The sequence below is a fragment of the Coenobita brevimanus genome, chromosome 46 (assembly GCF_032717465.1).
Source record: "Coenobita brevimanus isolate Jiangsu-jjx chromosome 46, ASM3271746v2, whole genome shotgun sequence".
In the NCBI taxonomy this organism is placed as follows: domain Eukaryota; kingdom Metazoa; phylum Arthropoda; class Malacostraca; order Decapoda; family Coenobitidae; genus Coenobita; species Coenobita brevimanus.
The window spans coordinates 6,343,273-6,350,353 of NC_136999.1; the positions used below are offsets into that span (position 1 = coordinate 6,343,273).

The 7,081-nt window shown below is 39.1% G+C and overlaps 1 protein-coding gene across 1 annotated transcript in view; it reads right to left on the reverse strand.

The window, feature by feature from the left end:
• LOC145398804 (adhesion molecule nephrin-like) overlaps positions 1-7,081 on the reverse strand; it is a 169,767-nt gene that overhangs the window by 45,817 nt on the left and 116,869 nt on the right. The gene's annotated exons all lie outside the window — the stretch shown is intronic.

The window sequence follows — 7,081 nt, forward strand, 5'->3', positions numbered from 1 at the left end:
AGTTACATCTATTCAGGCCAGCTTGGATTCAGTAGGGGCATTCCAGTTCACTTCAGCCATATTCATATCCATGCAAAGCGATCCAGGAATACCTCAGTCAATTTTGATTCTTTCAGACCATTTCAGGTTCATCAGGTGGGTTTCTGTCAATAATGAATAACTAACTCCTGGTCGGGACAACTCTAGTATTTTGTTTCAGCTAATGCCAATGCAACATAAGAGCCCGAGTGTCTTACTAGTGGAATGACTGGGACAACTCTAGTGCTCTAATACTGCTAACACCAGACGATATGCATCTGAGTAGAAGTCGTAGGCCCGTAGTCTCGTCGATTAGGGAAGCTCCCTAAAATCTCCTCCCAAGCGATTTATTCTGCTTATTACTCCTTACTATCCTCCTCTGTGCCATATAAATCATTCCGATACTACCGTTTTCAGCATATATAATATATACTGTAAACTGATAATAACTAGAAGTATCCAAAAATAAATCGCTAACGAAGAGGTGCTGGGGAACTTCCTTAACCGACGAAAATACAGACCATAAGAGCCGGAGCGTTCGTAACTCTCATGCTCGGGAGAACTCTATTTCTGCAAGCGCCAAACGATTTTATTTACCTGAGTCACGGGAGCCTAAATATTAAGGGAAGTCGTATATGTGAAAGAATACCCAAAATCAGCACTCACACACACACACACACACACACACACACACACACACACACACACACACACACACACACACACACACACACACACACACACACACACACACACACACACACACACACACACACACACACACGCACGCACGCGCGCAAATCCTTTCAGATCTATAATAAATTTCCGTTTTTTTCCCCTCACCACTCAGATCTCAAACGCGTGAATATATTTTACTGGCTACGATAAAAATGAAGAGAAAAAAAAATCCATGTCACTTTTCTCGATTATATTTTTGCACTAGAGCTCTGAAATTCGTACTATGCTTTCTCTGTTATGCAAACGCAATATTACCTCCCTCGGACGGAGTCCAACGATGTATTGTTTTAGGTCGAATTTCTTTGTTTGTTTGTTACCAACATTACGGAAAAACAGCTGTTGCACGAAACTTTCAAGATATGTGGGCACTGGTCCCCAAAGAAACTGATTAAATTTTGGAGGTAATCGAATGACCCTGAAAGGTCAAAATCAAGGTCACGGATATTTAGAGGGCTGTAACTTGAAAACGGTTGAAGATATACAGTATTTACTGTTGTGAACACACAGGAAATCGTAATATGGTCTTTCATCTGACACCAAGACCTTTGACTTCGAATGACCTTGAAAGATCAAACTCAAGGTCACATGATATTCAGGGGGCTATAACTTGGAACTTGTTGAAGGGCTATAACTTGAAACTTGTTGAAGGGCTACAACTTGAAACTTGAAGGGCTATAACTTGAAACTTGTTGAAGATAGAGAGATTTTTACTATTATCAACATATAGGAAGTCCCATATGGGTTTTTAATTGTTACCTTGACCTTTGACAGTAGGTGACCTTGAAAGGTCAAACTCAAGGTCACGGATATTCAGGAGGCTGTAACTCGAAACTCGTTAGATAGAGATATTTACCATTACCAAGATACAGGAAGTCTCATATGGGCTTTCATTTGGCAACATGACCTTTGACCTTGAGTGACCCTGAAAGGTCAAACACAAGATCACGGATATTTAGAGGGCGTAGCTTGAAAACTACAACGCCATTACCTTAGACTTTAACTGTGCACTGACATTAAATGGCAGAAACGAGTCAGTATTTAACAGCAATAAAATAACTGCAGTCAGGCGACGTTTGTTTTCCATGGCACCACTTGTATTTTTATTGTGTTTTCTTTATTGCGGTAGGGCGTGGTATATTTTAGTATTTTCCCTATTATGCTGTGTTATTATTCTTTGTCACCACTTCTATTTTTTTACCACCATGTAATTATGCTGTTTAAATTACAGCTACCATCATCATCATCATCTTTCCCACCAAAGGATGTCACAAACTATACGAGTATATATATATATATATATATATATATATATATATATATATATATAATATCACAGTATTTTCAACCACCTTATATCATTGTTACTTCGTGATTGCATTTTTAAGTCAGACCTGTGACTTTTAGTGTGCTTCCTCTGTTACCTAAAGGTATTATTTCTACCACCTGACGTCCTTTAATATGTCATCTACTAAAACATTTATATCTGTTCATAGCCTAAACATTCATTTCGTCGTCAGTTCCTACATATTTACTCAACAGTTCAAGCATTTCTTATTCATGAAAATCTAAATTGGAAAGTTTTATTTTTGTCATTAGTCTTTCATTCATCACGTCATCTGTCCAGCTATCTATTTATCTAACTATCTATCTCTTAATCTATGTAGCCAGACGTCTAAATCCCGAAGGGAGTATCCAAGACAAATGGTTTCTATCTGTCTCTATCTATCCATCCATCTACGTACCCAGACGTCTAGGTCCCTGAGGGTGTATCCAAGACAAATGGTTTCCACGTCGCCTTGTCGTGCACCATCAGGCAGTCCTCTCTCCACCCCACAGCATTCATACTCCTCCCCACTTTAAACGTCTTCATCCTTGAGGTCTCCCTTTCCATCTTTCTCCTTCCACCTTTCTCACATACATTTTTCAAGTCAGTTCCTCATTCCCCATTCGCTCCACATGGCCAGGTACTCCTAAATCTTTCCGGCACCTCCAGTTCAACACAACAAGCTCCCAAACTTCCTCTGTTCTCTCCAAGGAACTCCACGCGCTCCTCTCAGATAACTCCTCTTCACTCTTCTCGCTCCTGACTTGCGTCCTTCCAGTAAAGTCTAAGCTTCACTTTCAAACGTCATCACTTTATAATCATGTTTTATCTAATTAGGGAGATCTTATTCAGTTATCGAGTGGCAGAACGCTTGGGTCGGAATGCTCTGCGGTTCTACGGATCGAGTCCAGGTGGTGGCCAGAGGTTTTCCTAAGTAAGTGCCATTCTGGGGCGTGGGTCGGTCTCCAACTGGACGCTAACCTTGCCAGGGGCCCTTACGCTCCGACGGGCACAGTGGATTTTGAATTTTTTAAAATTATTTACTCATACTTTGAAAAGGAAATTAACTCCTTTAGAACGGCATAATCTTTCCCGCTTCAATATAGCAAACTAAGTGACGATGATATACAGCTTAGGAGAGCCTCTTACTAGTGACGGGGTTAACTCTCTCATGGTGGGACAACTCTGGAACTGTATACCAACTGAAAGCAAACACTACCATTTAGCTGGGTGTGTCAAAGGACTGTGTGTGTTCATACTGTCACTATTAACTCTCATGATAAAAAGAATTCTATTCCAGCTAACGATAGACAAATTTAGCTGTTTACGTGAAAGTGAGTCCCAAGAGGCTGTGTTAATAACTGACATATTTAACCCTTCCTGTTTGGAAAATCTAATCTAAGCGGAATAGACGCGTCAAGAGAGAGAGAGAGAGAGAGAGAGAGAGAGAGAGAGAGAGAGAGAGAGAGAGAGAGAGAGAACATAATATAAAAGATGTCCTGTAGCTGAACGAGTCATCTCCAGGAAATATGACAAGATAATGATAGGAAGTATATTGCTCATATTTCCAGCTGCTAATAAGAGAGACAAGGGAAATTAATTGCTAATAATTCCGGCAGCTAATGATGAGAAAAAAAATATACTGTCCTATTTCTGGTAGTTGTAATAAATGGAAATTATCGCTCATTACTTCCGGAAGTTGATGAGCCTGAAGGTTAATAGTTGCGACAGAACGTTAATAATTCTCTCTCTCTCTCTCTCTCTCTCTCTCTCTCTCTCTCAAAAAACAGCATTGTTGACTGAAAAGGGTGAGTGGTACCTGTTGCCAGCAGACCGACAACACGCAGTCAAAGGCTTTCACCGCAGACGAAACGAAAGGAAAAGTTGACGGGGAGACTGTTTGTGAAAAAGATGGAGTGGAGGGAAGGGAGAGACGAGGGTGAAATTTAAAAAAAATATATACTGAGCGAAATGTCGTTGAAAAAGAAATGAGGAAAAAGGAATGATGTATAGGAAATAAAAAGTGAGGAGAAAGGGAAAGAAGGAAAAAGAATAAAAACTGTGATGATAAAGTGGAAACTGCTTGCGAGAAAGGAAGAATATACTGTACATATGCCACCAACTTTCTTGTGTGTGTGTGTGTGTGTGTGTGTGTGTGTGTGTGTGTGTGTGTGTGTGTGTGTGTGTGTGTGTGTGTGTGTGTGTGTGTGTGTGTGTGTGTGTGTGTGTGTGTGTGTGTGTGTGTGTGTGTGTGTGTGTGTGTGTGTGTGTGTGTGTGTGTGTGTGTGTGTGTGTGTGTGTGTGTGTGTGTGTGTGTGTGTGTGTGTGTGTGTGTAGCGACCAGCCTGCCTACGTCTGACATAGGTGGGCAGCTCTACTAACTTTTACACGTATAAACTCTATTATTTTCGTCCTGAATGCCAAGCGATCGGTGTGGCAGAGGAACATCACTTTTTACTATCAGAAAAGCAACCCAGCCCCATTCTTGTGTTTCAGGTGCGGGTATAGTGTAGGCGTAGAATGTTTCGGGTGCAGGGTGAGAAGTGCTTGTGAAAATTTGTGTATGATTGTTTAAGTGTGTGTATAACATGGAATGGCTCTCGACAGGGTACAAACATAAGTGAACAAATGAAAGGCCATGCTACCACAACCCGTTATATGTCCCGCCCCAGGTAGGTCTGAGACACACACACACACACACACACACACACACACACACACACACACACACACAATTACTGAAGACCTTGAAGTCCCCATATTTCAGCTAACACAGTCATCAGTTTCCGTAACGACTGAATATTGGACGGATGTTGATATAGCATTAATTTTATTAATGAAACAAAAGCTCCAGGAAAAAAATTACCTTCTCATATTTAGCAAACTTTTCACGGGATCAGCCTATATAAGCATACTGGTCATTAGATTATTACTGACGGAAAATTACTGATTCTTATTTCTAAAACATAAATTATTTCTTTGTGATATATAGTATGGAAATCAAACTCTTAAGAAGTGCCGAAGAATACAGTGATGAGAAAATTCCAGCAGCTAATAAGAGACAAAGGACATTAAAGGCTCCTCACTGTGGCAGGTAATGGGGAAGGAAGAAAATAATAGTCTTATTTCTGGCATCTGAAAACAGTATAGTTCAAATTCCTGGGATAAAACTATTAAACGGAAAGAGGAATGTAAAAAAAGGTGTACGGATAATGGAAGGTAAAAACGGCACACACTAATGATGATACTGATGAGGAAGGGTGAATGAACGCCACTAGAGGCAAAGGGCGCAGGAGAAGGACGAATAACAGGAGAGAGAAAAAAGAAAAAAATGTGTAAGAAATTGAGAAAAAAATATTTAAATGCTAAATTTTAAAAAATGTGAAAATGTGGAAAACTCGTAGAATGGAAAATGTTAAAAAAGAAAAGGCGCGACAGAAAAGCAGGGAAAGAAAACAGCAAAAAGGCAAAACTAAATTAAGGGTTGTCAGCACTACCACTGTAGTGCTGGAGGGTCTGCATAGATAGAGTACACTGACATCCTTCTGTGTAAATTGCCGTGATAAATTAACATACAAGAACACGGAATCCCCAAATCTGTGTATTGTATAGTTTCGTGTATTGCACAGTTTGACCTTTCATCTCATTAACCCCATTAAGAGGGGAAAAAAAAATGAAAGAAAACTCAAGGGGTATTTGCCTAGGGAATAATTGGGTTAGGTTTTGTGCGAAGCTGAAAAAAATATTGTTACAAATTGAAGGGTTTGGAAGAAATTAGAAGAAAGCTAAAGATATACAGAGTGTTTCTACGCTACGAAGCAGAGACCCCAATAGAAAAACAGGAAAATAAAAAAAAAAATGTGAGGCGGGATAAAGAAAAAAAAAAAAAGGTGGGAAAAGGTTTATTGGTATGACTGGTAAGAAAAACAAAAGGATGTGGGAGGAGAAAATAGAAAAACTAAGTGTTTAAAAAAAAAGCTGGGATAAAGTAACAACAGAATGGTGGTGTGGAAAAAATATAAAGAAAAAATATGGGAAACTAAAGACTGGCACAAGAGGAAAAGCTATGGGTTCAAAGAGATACGAAAAATGGAAGAAAGTAAAGTAGGGGAAAATGAAATAATTTTCAAAACGGGGAATAATCATCGGTTAAAAAAAAAAAAAAGGCGGGTTTGGTAACTAGATGCTCTGAGGACGAAATGAATGAAATTTCAAAAAAAAAGAAAGAGCAGTGAGATGGAAAAATAAGGATGTAATGAACAAAGGGGCACCAAAAGAAGACTGCAGGTGAAACGAAAGGAAAATATAAGATTTGGGAAAAAAAAATAAACTATGGGTGAAATAAGACAGGAAATCAATGGCGAAAAACAGAAAAGTGAAGAAAAACTTTATACTGTGGATGAAAAGGACCTTAAAGAGTGGAGATGATGATGGGATGATCGCAAATTATCACAATCATTTCATCATCTCAACCTCTTCCTCTCCGTAGGATATCTGGGATGGAGTGATGATATTCCTCATATTCCCTCGACTCTTATTGGCTGATTACAACACCCTCTTCCCAAAATTATTAAAAACTCCGCCTCACCTCATGTTCTTTTGGTTATTTACCTGCTTCCCTGATCCACATAAAGTGTATATAAACCCACACAATCATCTGACAACGTAAACAGTGTGCGAAACGTCGTGAATACAGGAATTAACCTTCTCTACTTGTTTTACTAATGTTTTTTGGTAGAAGTAAAGCAGGATTAAACCGGGAGCAGAAGTCTGCCGTCAGAAAAGTTGAAAGTGTTTGGAAAATCATAAATGCAGATATACATACATATATACATACAGTATATACTGCATTGGAAAGTTTTTAACGCTCCAGCCGGGAAAAGCACCCGAAACCTCTAGATAGATTGGCTGGAGCGTTAAAAACTTTCCACATATGTACACACATGCAATGTGTGTTTCTCCATCATATATATATATATATATATATATATATATATATAT